The sequence below is a fragment of the Leopardus geoffroyi genome, chromosome X (genome assembly GCF_018350155.1).
Source record: "Leopardus geoffroyi isolate Oge1 chromosome X, O.geoffroyi_Oge1_pat1.0, whole genome shotgun sequence".
In the NCBI taxonomy this organism is placed as follows: Eukaryota; Metazoa; Chordata; class Mammalia; order Carnivora; family Felidae; genus Leopardus; species Leopardus geoffroyi.
This window is the reverse complement of record NC_059343.1, coordinates 69,397,155-69,413,794: the sequence shown is the minus strand read 5'-3', so window position 1 is coordinate 69,413,794 and position 16,640 is coordinate 69,397,155.

Sequence of the window (16,640 nt, the reverse complement as noted above, 5' to 3'; positions counted from 1 at the left end):
AGGTAAATAAGTATAGAGAGGGTGGGGCAAAGGCCCCAATACAAAAGTATATGAGTTAAATAGGATTAAGTATTCAGGGCGGATATTCCCCCCAATTTAGTACTATAGCAGAAAGCTGCTTTCACAAGAAAGAAGAACCAATTAGGCAAACAGGTAAATAGGGCTATAGACCACTGAACTGTCAGGTGATGTTGCCCAGAGAGGAGCTAATTAGTGAAAGAAAGGTGCCTTGTTGACACTGAGGTAGCATGCTTGATCTGTCTTATCCCCTAGGCTAGCTAAGATATACAGATACAATACTTCATGTCTGCCATTAACAACCATCTTCCCGGTGCCAGGATTTTGTTTTATATTGACCCAAACCACTAACATCATATATCTTCAAAATCCCCTTTCCCTCATGGCCATGAGTTAATGTTCACAGATATTGTCTCTTTATGCACATCCATCACCATGTTTTTAAGCCTTCTGATCCTAATAAAAATGGAGCAAGGACCCTTAATCGGTGCTCTTGTCTTCTCCCGGACATTAGCCATCTCTCCCATTTTAATCCTGCATCCCACTTTGTTTCTGGACAAGAAAGGACTTTAGACCCAGAGTCTACCACAATTATTTATTTTTTTATGTTTTAGTTTGTTAATATACGGGGCAATATTACTTTCAGAAATAAATTCAGGGATGCTAAAACAAGAAAGAATATCCAATGAGAAAAAAGACAGTGTCTTCAACAAAAGGTGTTGGGAAAACTGGACAGCAGCATGCAAAAGAATGAAACTGGACCACTCTTTTAGACTGTACACAAAAATAAATTAAAAATGGGTTTAAGACCCATATGTGCGACAGAAAACCATTAAAATCTTAGAGGAGAAAACAGGTAGTTACCTCCTTGACATTGGCCAAAGCAACTTCTTACTAGATAGGTTTCCTGAGGCAAGAGAAACCAAATCAAAAATAAACTATTGGGCCTTCATCAAAATATAAAATTCTGCACACCAAGTGAAGGAATCAACAAAACTAAACAACACCTAGAGAAAGGGGAAAGTTATTTGCCAATGACACATCTGATAAAGGGTAGGTATACGAAATATATAAGAAACTTATAGGTAGGAAGATGGTGGGAGTAGGAGGATCCTGGGATCCTTTCCTCTCATGAATACAACTAGAAAACTATAAAATTATTATTGCTACTCCAGAAAACAACCTTAGGAATAGGAGAAAAACTCTATAATCAAAAGGAGAGAAGAAGCCACATAGAAGAAGGTAGGCCATGAGGCAACATGGTTCCAGGGAGAAACAGATCATGGGTGAGGTGCAGGGGAGGGAGCTGTGGTCACAGTGAAGGTTGAGAGAGAGAAGAGCACATAAGGAAGACACTAGGGAAACACTTCCTCAAAGCCTTTGGAAAAACAAGAAGGTCTGATTTTCATGAGGTTTCGCTACCAGAGAGGCTCAAATCTGGTGTTTTTAATGGTAGTGCACTTGACTTGATAGAGCCGTAGGGACACCATCATACTCGTGGAGAAAATGCTGGCAAAAAAAGCCCAGGGGTGCACAGCATGGAAACATGGATTTGAAGAATTTCTGAGGCACAAAAGGGGGAGATTATTGCCTCATCTCAGAGCACCCCCCTGAAAGCAATCACTAATGGGGTCACATATCCAGGGAAAAAGAATTTGGTCAGCACCATTTCCCTCCTTTGTCCCTCAGCACAAACACAGTGCCACTTGCAGGAAGCAGTGCAGTACTGACACTGGCTTCCTAATGTGCTTAAAACAAACCCCACACCCCTGCACTCTGGTTCAGCTGTCCTTCTCTGTCAAGCTTACCTCAGTCCGAGCATGGTAGTCCCTTCTCCCAGAAGACCAGAACAAGCACCTGCACATACCATGTCCTTAAAGCTTGGAGTTTTAACAGTATGCAGTCTTGGCTGTGGTAAAGCCCAGAGGGCACTGTGCTACTCCTGGAGAGAAAGCAGGCAAACAGCCCAGAAGCAGTCAGTGTGGAAATAGAGACCTAAAAAGCACATGAACACAGAGCAAGGAGATTTTTCACTTTTCTAAGAGGGTTTCATTGAGAGGCAGCATTCACAGAGACATCTCTTTAGGGACAAAAAATCTGGCTCATGTCACTTACCTCCCCTGCCCCTCAGGTTAAACACAGGGCATCTGCAGGAAGCAGTACAGAGCAAACGGTGGCTGCCTAACTTGGTTATGCGAATTCACCCACCCCTGCATTCTGGTAGAAATCCCATTTCAATCAAGATTACCTCAGGCCTAGTGCAGTAGGCCCATTCCCCAGAAAACCAGCAGAAATCCTTGCCCACACCACATCTCCTAATCAGAGAGCTCAGCAGGGCCTAGATTCCAGAAATAGTATCAGGTCTCATTTAAGTAGCAGACAAGGGCACAGCAAGTTAAAACTCACAACATTGTGGCCAAGGAACAAACACTGCATACTGCAGGCAAGAAAAGTCTCTATAGATTACGGACCTGAAGGATAGAGCAGTTAAAACACAAGTGCAGGTTTCATGCAGCAAACACTGGAGACACTCCTTTAAGCAAAAGTAACTGGAAACTACATAACTTATTCTTTATAAAGAAGAGCAGAGAGAAGGAAACATAACAGTCTTTTCTAAGGCAGAAAAGAAGGCAGAGAATTGGACTAAATGCCAAGATGGTGAATTTGTAACAAATGCAAGAAAAATATAAGGCCATGGCCAGAGATCTAAGCAAAACAGATATAAGTAACATCCTGAGGAAGAATTTAAGGCAAAACCATAAGGATACTCACTGCGCTTGAGAAAGATATGGAAGACTTCAGAGAGAACCTTACCACAGAGACCAGAGAGTTAGAGAATTATCTGTCAGAAACAAAGGATGCATGGTGCACCTCAGTGGCTCAGTCAATTAAGCTTCTGACTTTGGCTCAGGTCATGATCTTACAGTTTGTGAGTTTGAGTCCCATGTCAGGCTCTGTGCTGACAGCTCGGAGCCTTGGAGCCTGCTTCAGATTCTGTGTCTCCTCTCTCTGCACCCCCCGACTTTTGCTCTGTCTCTCTCAAAAATAAATAAATGTAAAAAAAAAGAAATAAAGGATGAAATAACTAGCATTGGAAACAGGATTGATGCAATGAACAGCAGGCTGGAAGGAGAGGAATGAATAAGTGATATATAAGACATAAAAATGTAAAATCATGAAGCTAAGCAAAAGAGAAAAAAATAAGGAATTATGGAACACGAGAGTAGACTTAGGGAAATCAGTGACTCCATCAAATGTAATAGCATTCATATTATAGGAGTCCCAGAAGAAAAAGAGAGGGAGACTGTGGCAGAAAAATTATATGAAAAAACAATAGCTCAAAACTTCCTTAAACTGGAGAAAGAAACAGATATCTAGATCCAGGAGGCACAGAGAACACCAATAAAAATTAGTAAGAACAGTTGAACACCAAGATATATTGTAATTAAATATGCAAAATATAAGTGATAAAGATGGGCCTTCTGGGTGGCTCAGTTGGTTAAGCGTCCAACTTTGGCTCAGGTCATGATCTCGCAGTCCGTGAGTTCGAACCTCGCGTTGGGCTCTGTGCTGACAACTCAGAGCCTGGAGCCTGTTTCAGATTCTGTGTCTCCCTCTCTCTCTGACCCTCCTCTGTTCATGCTCTGTCTCTCACTGTCTCAAAAATAAATAAACATTAAAACAATTTAAAAAAATTAAAAAGAATATAGTGATGAAAAAAAATCTTAAAAGTGGAAATACAAGTGAATTCCTCTACTGACAAAGGAAGACCCATAAGACTAGCTGCAGATTTCTCAAGAGAATCTTGGCAATGCAGAAGGGAGTGTCATGATACATTCGAAGTGCTGAATGAGAAACATGTGCAGCAAGCAATAGTGTATCCAGCAAGGCTACCATTCAGAACTGGAGAGATAAATTGTTTCCCAGACAAACAAAAACTAAAGGAGTTTGTGACCAGTAAATCATCCCTGCAAAAAATATTAAAGTGGACTCTTCGAGTGGAATGAAAGACCAAAAGCTACAAAGACTGGCAAAGACTGGAAAGGAACAGAGAAAAACTTGAGAAACAACAAAACAAGTAATTAAATGGCACTAAATACATATCTATCAATAATTACTGTGAATGAAAATGAACTAAACACTCCAATCAAAACACATAGTGTGTCATAATGGATAAAAATAAACCCATCTATATGCTGTCTGTAAAGAATCATTTCAGACCTAAAAAAACCCCTGCCTATTGAAAGTGAGGGGATGGAGAAAAATGTATAATGCAAATGGATGTCATAAAAAGCTTGAATAGGGGCGCCTGGGTGGCTCAGTCAGTTGAGCGCCTGACTTCAGCTCAGGTCATGACCTCAGGGTTTGTGAGTTTAAGCTCTGCGTCGGGCTCTGTGCTGACACCTCAGAACCTGGAGCCTGCTTCGGATTCTGTGTCTCCCTCTCTCTCTGCTCCTTCCCCACTCATGCTCTGTCACTCTGTCTCTCAAATAATGAATAAATGTTAAAAAAAATTTAAAAAGCTTGAATAGCAATATTTATACTGTACAAACTAAACTTTAAAGACTGTAATAAGAGATGAAGAATGGCACTGTATCATAATAAAGGGCACAATACAACAACAGATATAATAATGGTAAATATTTATGCCCCCAACATGAAACACCCAAATATATAACAATTAAAAAACAAACATAAAGAAACTAATTGATAAAAACATAATAATATTATGGGACTTTGACAACCCACTTATATCAGTGGAGAGATCATCTCAACAGTTAATCATCAAGGAAACAATGGCTTTGAATGAAACAAGGGGCCACATGGACTTAAATGATATATTCAAAATATTCCATCCTAAAAGAGCAGAATACATATTCTTTTCAAGTGCACATGGAATATACTCCAGAATAGATTACATACGGGCCTCAATAAGTCCAAAAAAGATAGAGAGGGTCAATAAGTCCAAAAAGATACAGATCATACAATATATATTTTCTGACAAAAGTGCTGTGAAACGTGAACACACACATGCAGGCACACACTCACACACACACACACACACACACACAATCTGGAAATACAGCAAATATATGGAGGTAAAACAATATACTACTAAACAATGAGAGTCTCAACCAGGAAATCAATGATGAAATAAAAAAAAAATACATAGAAGCAAATGACAGTGAAAACATAATGGCCCAAAACCTTTGGGATGCAGCAAAAGCTGTCCTAAGACAGAACTATATAGAAATAGAAACCTTCCTTAAGAAGCAAGAAAAATCAGAAATAAAGACCTACTGTTTACAACTGAATGATCTAGAAAAGAATAACAAACAAAGCCTACATCCAGCAGAAAGGAGGAAATGATAAAAATTAGAGCAGAAGTAAATGATATAGAGCCAATATTGCAGAACAGCATGGAAGTTTTTTGTGTGTCTTGCGTCCATGAAATATAGCCAGACCAACACTAAACCATCCTGCACACCTACAAAACTGTTCTGAGGATTAACACAACAATCTGCATAACCTGAACCACAGAATTCATCAGGTATGTGGTGCGGAGAGGTGAACTTGGGGAGAGAGAAGCTGCGGAGGTCAGGGAGCCACTTTTGTGGGTAGAGAGAGGATGGAGACGGGGCGGGGGGGAGAATACAGGAAAAGCACCCCTCCCCGAAAGCAGCTGGAGAGAAAGTGGAAAATTGGAAACAGCTGCAGGGACTAAACAAAAAAGGGATAAAGGAGAAAGGAGAAAGTAGAGGGTTTAAATTCCATTAAGACTATAAACAAGTGGAGTGCAGAGTCTGCAACTCTGCAGCTCGATACCTGGCAGCACTCTGGTGGGAAAGGCGAATCCCCAGGAGCAGAGTGGGGTCAGGGAGGTTCTGGGGCCACATGGGGAAAAGCGGTTCCACTGCTGGAAGGACATTTGGTACAGACTGTTGAGGCCACCTGTTCCCAGCAGACCCCAGAGAACAGTCAAATTCGCTGGTGCTGGAACAAGGTCCTTAAGGATGAAGCCTGGTGCCAGATGTGTGTTGTGATTTTCCATAATCCCTGAAACGCTGCTGCTACACTAACTCACGAACTTTTTCTGGGGCAGGATGGCACCTGACCGCAGTATTGGGGCACCGGCAGCAGCATGGTCCTGCAAGCGTTCCTGGGTGCAGCTGACACCTGGCCATTGTTTGGTGAGACCCTCCACACAACGGCAGAATGGGTCAAAGCTGCAGTCCCTCAGAAGTAAGGGGCCAGGGAAACCAGCCACATCTGAGACAGAACTTGGGACAGAGGTACTACCTGGGGCTTGGTCACAGACAGCATAAAAGTGGGCAGTGGATGAAAGCTGATGACAAAGGACAGGTACGCGATTGCTGACCAGGGAGAACAGAGTTCCAATATTAGACAATGGGTAGCTAGGTGACACCATTTTCACTGCTCCTGTGCATCCACATATGCACCTACAAGCCCCACAACAATCCACCCCAGTAGGCTAGCAGCGCCATCTAGTGGAGAACGGAGCCGTTACCATAAGCCCTGCTCGCTGGGCCAACCTCACTCTTGAAGAACACAAGTCTCATCTCCTGCTTAGTTTATGGACTATAAAGCGCTTCATAGTCTGACTTCTAGGGAAAAACGGAGTAATTTCAGTCATACTTCAAACTGTTAGCAGGTCCATCTATTCAATTTTCTTTTTATTCTCTCTTTTCCAATTGTCTATTTTTCTTGAATACAGAGAAAAAATTCATTTTCATATCCAATTTTTATTAAAATTTTTTCTTTGATTTATTACTATATTTTTTTCTTTTGTGTACATTTTTTCAATTTCTATTTTACTTCCATCATTTTATTTTAGTCTACTTCAGTGTATTCACTTTTTCAAATTTTCAAACAATTTCCATTTTTCTCTTTTTTCTCTTTTTCATTTCTTTGAGTACAGAAAGAGAAAAATTCATTTTTTTTCAATTTTTATTAAATAATTTTTCATTAATTTTTTACTATATTTTTCACTTTTCTGTAATTTTTTTCAATTTCTATTTTACTTCCATCATTTTATTTTAGTCCACTTCAGTGTTTACACTTTTTCAAATTTTCAAACGATTTATTTCTTTTTTCTTCCCCCTCTTTTTTTTCTAATCTATCAGGCAACTTTCAACATCCAGACCAAAACACACCTAAGATCTAGCATCATTAATTTGACTTTTCTTGTGTGTGAGTTTTTAATTTTTATTTTAATGTTTTCTACCTCACTAATTGTTTTTCTCCTTTCAAAATGAGGAAACGAAGGAATTCACCCCAAAAGAAAGAGCAGGAAGAAACAACAGCCAGAGACTTAACCAACACAGATACAACTAAGATGTCTGAACCAGAATTTAGAGTCATAATAATAAGAATACTAGATGGAGTCGAAAATAGATTAGAATCCCTTTCTGAAGAGATGAAAGAAGTAAAAACTAGTCAGGATGAAATAAAAAATGCTATAACTGAGCTGCAATCACGGATGAATGTCGCAGCAGCAAGAATGGATGAGGCAGAACAGAGAATCAGCGATATAGAGGACAAACTTATAGAGGAAAATGAAGCAGAAAAAAAGAGGGAGATTAATGCAAAATAGCACGATTTAAGAATTAGAGGTATCAGTAACTCATTAAAAAGGAACAACATCAGAATCATAGGGGTCCCAGAAGAGGAAACAGAAGAAATAGGTATTGAACGGTTACGTGAGCAAATCATAGTGGAAAACGTTCTTCACCTGGGAAAGACACAGACATCAAAATCCAGGAATCACAGAGGACTCCATTAAATTCAACAAAAACTGACCATCAACAGAGCATATCATAGTCAAATTCACAAAATACTCAGGCAAGGAGAGAATCATGAAAGCAGCAAGGGAAAAAAAGTCCTCAACCTACAAGGGAAGACAGATGACATTTGCAGCAGACCTATCCACAGAAACTTGTCAGGTGAGAAAGGAGTGGCAGGACATATTCAATATGCTGAATCAGAAAATATGCAGCCAAGAATTCTTTATCAAGCAAGGCTGTCATTCAAAATAGAAGGAGAGATAAAAAGTTTCCCAGACAAACGAAAATTAAACGAGTTTGTGACCACTAAACCAGCCCTGCAAGAAATTTTAAGGGGGACTCCCTGAGGGGAGACAAGATGAAAATATAAATAAATAAATAAATAAATAAATAAATAAATAAATAAATACCAAAAGCAACAAAGATTATAAAGGACCAGAGAACACCACCAGAAACTCTCACTCTACAAGCAACATAATGGCAATAAATTCATATCTTTCAATACTCACTCTAATCATCAATGGACTCAATGCTCCAATAAAAAGACATACGGTAACATAATGGGTAAGAAAACAAGATCCATCTATATGCTGTTTACAAGAGACCGACTTTAGACCTAATGATACCTTCAAGTTGAAAGTAAGAGGATGGAGAACCATCTATCATGCTAATGATTGACAAAAGAAAGCCGGAGTAGCCATACTTATATCAGAAAATCTAGGCTTTAAAATAAAGACAGTATCAAGAGATGTAGAAGGGCATTATGTCATCATCAAGGGGTCTATCCACCAATAAGACCTAACAGTTGTAAACATTTATGCTCCAAATGTTAAAGCACCCAAATATATAAATCAATTAATCACAAACATAAACAAATCCATTGATGATAATACCATAATATTAGGAAACTTCAACACCCCACTCACAACAATGGACAGATTATCTAATAAAAAATCCACAAAGAAACAATGGCTTTGAATGACACACTGGACCAGATGGAGTTAACAGGTATATTCAGACCATTTCATCCTAATTTTTTTAACGTGTATTTATTATTGAGAGACAGAGAGACACAGAGTGTGAGCAGAGGAGGGGTAGAGAGAGTGGAGACACAGAATCTGAAGTAGGCTCCAGGCTCTGAGCTGTCATCACAGAGCCCGACTTGGGGCTTGAACTCATGAACTGTGAGATCATGACCTGAGCCAAAATCAGTCACCTAACCAACTGAGCCCCATAACATTTCATTCTAACACAGTGGAATACACATTCTTTTCCAGTGCACATGGGACATTCTTCAGAATGCACCACATACTGGGACATAAATCAGCCCTCAGAAAGTACAAAAAGATCGAGATCATACCGTGCATATTTTCAGATCACAATGCTATGAAACTCGAAATCAACCACAAGAAAAAATTTGGAATGGTAACAAATACTTGAAGACTAAAGAACATCCTACTAATTGTCTAAACAAGAAATTAAAGAGGAAATTAAAAAGTACATGGAAGCCAATGAAAATTATAACACCACAGCCCAAAAACTCTGGGACACAGCAAATGTGCTCATAAGAGGAAAGTATATAGCAATCCAGTCTTTCCTAAAGAAGGAAGAAAGGTCTCAGATACACAACCTAACCTTATACCATAAAGAGTTGGAAAAAGAACAGCAAATAAAGCCCAAAACCAGCAGAAGAGAGGAAATAATAAAGATTGGAGCAGAAATCAATGCTATCAAAACAAACAAACAAACAAAACTAGTAGAACAGATTAATGAAACCAGAAGCTGTTTCCTTGAAAGAATTAAGAAAATTAATAAACCACTAGCCAGTTTGATCAAAAAGAAAAAGAAAAAGACCCAAATGAATAAAATCAATAATGAAAAAGGAGAGACCACACCAACACAGCATAAATAAAAACAATAATAAGAGAATATTATGAGCAATTATATGCCAAGAAAATGGGCAATCTGGAAGAAATTGGCAAAGTCGTAGGAACATATACACTACCAAAAATGAAACAGGAAGAAATAGAAAATTTTAACAGACCCATAACCTCTAAAGAAATTGAATTAGTAATCAAAAATCTCCCACAAAACAAGAGTCCAGGGCCAGATGGCTTTCCAGGGGAATTATACCAAACATTTAAGGAATGGTTAACACCTCTTCCCTTGAAGATGTTACAAAAAATAGAAATGGAAGAAAAACTTCCAAACTCTTTCTTTGAATCCAGCATTACTTGGATCCCAAAACCAGACAGAGACCATACTAAAAGGAGAACTATAGACCAATTTCCCTGATGAACATGGTTGCAAGAATCTTCAAAAAGATATTAGCCAACTGGATACAACAATACATTAAAAAAATTATTCACCATGACCAAGTGGGATTTATACCTGGGATACAGGGCTTGTTCATTATCTGTAAGACAATCAATGTAATTTATCACCTCAATAAAAGAAAGGACAATAACCACATGATCCTTTCCATAGATGCAGAGAAAGCATTTGACAAAATCCAGAATCCTTTCTTGGTAAAAACCTTCAAGAGAGTACGGATAGAAGGATCATACCTTGAGATCATGAAAGCCATATATGAAAGACCCAATGCTATTATCATCCTCAATGGGGAAAAGCTGAGGGCTTTTCCCCTAAGTTCAGGAACAAGACAGGGATGTCCACTCTTGCCACGGTTACTCAACATAGTATTGGAAGTCTTAGCCTCTGCAATCAGACAACACAAAGAAATAAAATGCATCCAAATTGGCCAGGAAAATGTCCAACTTTCACTCTTCACAGGTGACATGATAGTCTATATGGAAAACCTTAAAGATTCCACCAGAAAACTGCTATCACTGATTTATGAATTTGGCCAAGTTGCAGGATATAAAATCTATGCACAGAAATCGAATGCACTCCTATACACCAACAGTGAAGCAACAGGAAGAGAAATCCAGGAATCAATCCCATTTACAATTGCACCAAAAACCATAAAATAGCTAGGAATAAATCTAACCAAAGAGGTGAAAAATCTATACACTGAAAACTATAGAAAGCTTATGAAACAAACTTGAAGAAGACACAAAAAAAGGAAAAATATTCCATGCTCCTGGATAGGAAGAATTTTCAAATGTCAATACTACCCAAAGAAATCTACATATTCAATGCAATCCCTATCAAAAAAAAAAGTCACCATTCTTCACAGAGCTCAAACAAACAATGTTAAAATTTGCATGGAACCACAAAAAAGCCTGAATAGCCAAAGCAATCTTGAAAAAGAAAACCAAAGCAGAAGGCATCACAATCCCGGACTTCAAGATGTATTACAAAGTTGTAATCATCAAGACAGTGTGGTACTGGTGCAAAAACAGACATTCAGATCAATGGAACAGAATAGAGAACCCAGAAATGGACCCCCAAATGTATGGCCAACTAATCTTTGACAAAGCAGGAAAGAATAGCCAATGGAATAAAGAGAGTGTCTTCAGTAAGTGGTGCTGGGGAAACTGGACAGCGACATGCAGAAGAATGAACCTGGATCACTTTCTTACACCAGACATCTCAAAATGGATGAAAGACCTGAATGTGAGACAGGAAACCATCAAAATACTCTAAGAGAAAGCAAACAAAAATCTCTTTGATCTTGGCCATAGCGACTTCTTATTCAATATGTCTCCAGAGGCAAGGGAAACAAAATCAAAATGAACTATTGGGACCTCATCAAAATAAAAAGCTTTTGCACAGTGAAGGAAACAATCAGCAAAACTAAAAGGTCACTGACAGAATGGGAGAATATATTTGCAAATGACATAGCAGATAAAATGTTATTATCCAAAATCTATAAAGAACTTATCAAACTCAACCCCCCCCCCAAAAAAAATAATCAAGTGAAGAAATCGGCAAAAGACATGAATAGACACTTCTCCAAAGAAGTCATCCAGTTGGCCAACCGACACGTGAAAGAATGCTCAACAATACTCATCATCAGGGAAATACAAATCAAAACCACAATGAGATACCACGTTACACCTGTCAGAATGGCTAACATGAACAACTCAGGCAAAAAAAAGATGTTGGCAAGGATGTGGAGAAAGAGGATCTCTTTTGCATTGTTGGTGGGAATGCAAGCTGGTGCAGCCACTCTGGAAAACAGTATGGAGGTTCCTCAAAAAACTAAAAGTAGAACTACCCTATGACCCAGCAAGTGCACTACTAGATATTTATCTAAGGGATACAGGTATGCTATTTCGAAGGGGCACGTGCACCCCAATGTTTATGGCAGCACTATCAACAATAGCCAAAGTATGGAAAGAACCCAAATGTCCATTGATGGATGAATGGATAAAGAAGATGTGGTGTGTGTGTGTGTGTGTGTGTAATGGAGTATTACTAGGCAATTAAAAAGAATGAAATCTTGCCATTTGCAACTACATGGATGGAACTTAAGGGTATTAATGCTGAGCGAAATTGGTGAGCAAAAGACAAGTATCATATGTCTTCACTCAGTTGAAGACTTTAAGGCACAGAACAGATGAACACAAGGGAAGGAAAGCAAAAATAATATAAAAACAGGGAGGGGGACAAAACATAAGAGACTCTTCAATATGGAAAACAACCAGAGGGTTACTGAAGGGGTTGTGGGATGGGGTGTGTTAAATGGACAAGGGGCATTATGGAATCTATTCCTGAAATCATTGTTGAACTATGTGCTAACTAACTTGGATGTAAATTAAAAAAATAAAATAAAATAAAATGAGATGGGGAGATCACAACCCATTCCACAGAAATATAAACAATTATAAGAGAATATTATGGAAAATTATATTCCATGAAATTGGGCAGTCTGGAATAAATGGACAAATTCCTACAAACATACAAACTACAAAAATTGAAGCATGAAGAAATAGAAAATTTGAAAAGGCTCATAACAAGCAAAGAAATTGATGTAGTTATCAAAAGCCTCCCAACAAATTAATAGTCCAGGGCCCATTGGATTCCCAGGGGAATTCTACCAGATATTTAAAGAAGATTTAATACATATTCTTCTGAAACTGTTACAAAATAATAGAAATAGGAGGAAAACTTCCAAACTCATTATACAAGGCCAGCATTACCTTGATTCCAAAAGAAAGATCCCCTAAAAAGGAAAAGACAAGCCAATGTCCCCGATGAACATGGATGCAAAATTCCACAAGATATTAGCACATCGAATTCAACAAGATATTAAAAGATTTATTCACCATGATCAAGTGTGATTTATTCTTGGAGTTCAGGGGTAGTTAAAAATTAATAAATCAATGTGATACTCCACATTAATAAAATAAAGGATAAGAACCATATGATACCCTCAATAGATGCAGAAAAAAAGCATTTGACAAAATACAGCATCCATTCTTGATAAAATCTATCAACAAAGTAGTTATATGTGAAACATACCTCAACATCATAAAAGCCATATACAAAAGACATAGCTAATATCCTCAAGGGGGAAAATAAATGAGAGATTTTTTTCTCTATGGTCAGGACCAAGATGGGGATATCCACTGTCACCATTAATATTTAACATAGTACTAGAAGTCTTAACCTCAGCAGTAAGACAAAAAAAAAGAAAAAAAAAGAAAAAAGAAAAGGAATACTTGTCATCCAAATTGTCCAGGAAGAAGTAAAAATTCTATTTGCAGAAGACATGATATGCTATGTAGAAAACCTGAAAGACTCCACCAAAAACATTGCTAGAACTAATACATGAATTCAGCAAAGTCATAGTACATAAAATCATCCTACAGAAATCTGTTGCATTTCTATACACTAATAAAGCAGCAGAAAAATAAATGAAGGAATCAATCCCATTTACAATTGCAGTAAAATAGTAAGATACCTAGGAATAAACCTTACCAAAGAGGTATAAGATCAGTATGCTGAATACTATAGAACACTTATGAAGGAAACTAAAGACTACACAAAGAAATGGGAAAGTGTCCCATACTTGTGGATTGGAAGAAGAAATATTGTTAAAATGGCTAACCAGAGCAATCTATATAATGATTACAACCCTTATCAAAACCCAACAGCATTTTTCACAGAACAAACAATCCTAAAATGTGTATGATACCACAGTAGACCCTGAGGAACCAAAAGAAATCCTGAAAAAGAAAAGCAAAGCTGGAGGCATCAAAATTCCCAACTTCAAGCTACATTACAAAGCTGTAGATATCTAGAAAGTATGATACTCACACATACACAGATACATAAATAAATGGAACCGAATAGAAAATCCAGAAATTAACCCACAACTATATGTTCAGCTAATTTTGACAAAGCAGGAAAGAATATCAAATGGAAGAAGAGGGTCTCTTCAACAAGTGACGTTGGGAAAAATAGCAACATGCAAAAGAATAAAACTGGACCACTTTCTTACACCATAAATAAAAATAAATTCAAAATGTATCAAAGACCTAAATGTGAAACAGGAAAACATCAAAATCCTAAAGTAAACACAGAAAACAATGTATTTGACCTAAACTGTAGCAATTTCTTACTAGACACATCACTGGAGGTAAGGGAAATAAAAGAAAAATGAGCTACGGAGACATCATCAAGATAAAAATATTGTGCATAGTGAAGGAAATAATCAACAAAACTAAAAGGTAGTGCACAAAATGGAAGAAAATATTTTCGAATGTTATATCAGATAAAGGGTTATTATCTAAAACCTATACAGAACATATCAAACTCAAAACCCAAAAAGAAATAATCCAGTTAAGAAATGGGCAAAAGACGTGAGTAGATATTTTTCCAAAGAAAAGATGTAAATGGCTTACAGATACATGAAAAGATGCTCAATCATCATCAAGGATATACAAAACAAACCACAATGCAATACCACCTCACACCTGACTGAATGGCTAAAATTAACAACACAGGAAACAACAGATGTTGGCGAGGATATGAAGAAAGGAGAACACTGTTACATTGCTAATGGGAATGTAAACTGGCTCAGTCACTCTGGAAAATCGTATGTAGGTTCCACAAAAAGTTAAAATTAGAAGAAACCTATGATCCAGTAATTGCACTACCAGACATTTACCCAAACAATTAAAAAATATGAATTTGAAGAGGTACATGCACCTTGATATTTGTAGAAGAATAATCAACAATAGCCAAACTATGGAAAGATACCATGTTTCCATCGACTGATGAATGGATTTAGAAGGTGTGGTGTTACTCAGCTATCAAAATAATTAAAATTATAAAATATATTATTTTTATATTTATATAAAATTTTTTATTATTTATAAAATATAAATATTTAAAAAATATATATATAAAATATATATTATATATAAATATATAAAATTATATATAAATATATAAAATATATATTATATATATCATATATATCATATATATAAATAAAAATATTTATAAAATATTTATTATTTATATATTTATAAATATACATATATAAATATATATTTGATTAAAATCAAAAATACATTACTCAGCTATCAAAATAATTAAATCTTGCCATGTGCAACAACAGGGAAGAATATAGAGTGTAGTATACTAAGCAAAATGAGTTAGTCAGAGAAAGAAACATGCCATACTTCATTCACATGTGGAATGTAAGGAAAAAAAAGATAATTATACGGGAAGGGGGAAAAAGGGAGAGAGGTAAGCAAACATATTAGACTCTTAAAAATTTATTTATTGTAATTCAAGTTGGTTTACGTACGATGTAGTATTGGTTTTACAAGCAGAACCTGGTGATTCATCACTTACATATGACACCCAGTGCTCATACCAACAAGTGCCCTCCTTAATTTCCATTAACCTGTTAGCCCATCACCTCACCCACCTCTGCTATAGCAACCCTCAGTGTCTTCTCAGTATTCCCACTCTGTTTTTATCTTATTTTACAACCCTTGACCTATGATCATCTGTTGTTTCTTAAATTCCACATAGGAGTAAAATCACATGATATTTCATTGTGGTTTTGATTTGTATTTCTCTGATAATGAGGGATGTTGAACATCTTTTCATGTGTCAGTCATCTGGATGTCTTCATTGAAAAAGTGTCTATTCATTTCTTCTCCCCATTTCTTCACTGGATTATTCTTTTTTTGGGTGTTGAGATTGATATGGTCTTTATACATTTGGGTACAAATTCTGTATCAGATGCTATTTGAAAATATCTTTTCTCATTCATTCCATCAGTTACCTTTTAGTTTTGCTGATTCCTTTGTTGTGCCAATTTTTTATCTTGATGAAGTCCCAGTAGTTCATTTTTCTTTTTATTTGCCTTGCCTCCAGAGACATGTCTAGTAAGATGTTGCTGTGGCAGAGGTCAAAGAGGATGCTGCCTGTTTTCTTCACTCAGAATTTAATCATTTCCTGTCACACATTTAGGACGTTCATCCATTTTGTAGTTTATTTTTGTGTATGGTGTAAGAAAGAGGTGTAGTTTCATTCTTCTGCATGTTGCTGTCCAGGTTTCCCAGCATCATTTGCTGAAGAGACTGTCGTTTTTCCATTGGATAGTCTTTCCTGCTTTGTCAAACATTAGATGGCCATATAATTGTAGGTCCATTTCAGGGTTCTCTATTCTGTTCAATTGGTCAATGTGTCTATTATTGTGCCAGTACCATATTGTCTTGGTGATTACAGCTTTGTAGTAGAGGCTAAAGTCTGGGATTGTGATGCCTCCTGCTTTGGTCTTCTTCTTCAAAATTACTTTGGCCCTTCAGGTCCTTTTGTGGTTCCATATGAATTTTAGGATTGCTTGTTCTAGCTTCGAGAAGAATGCTGGTGCAATTTTGATTG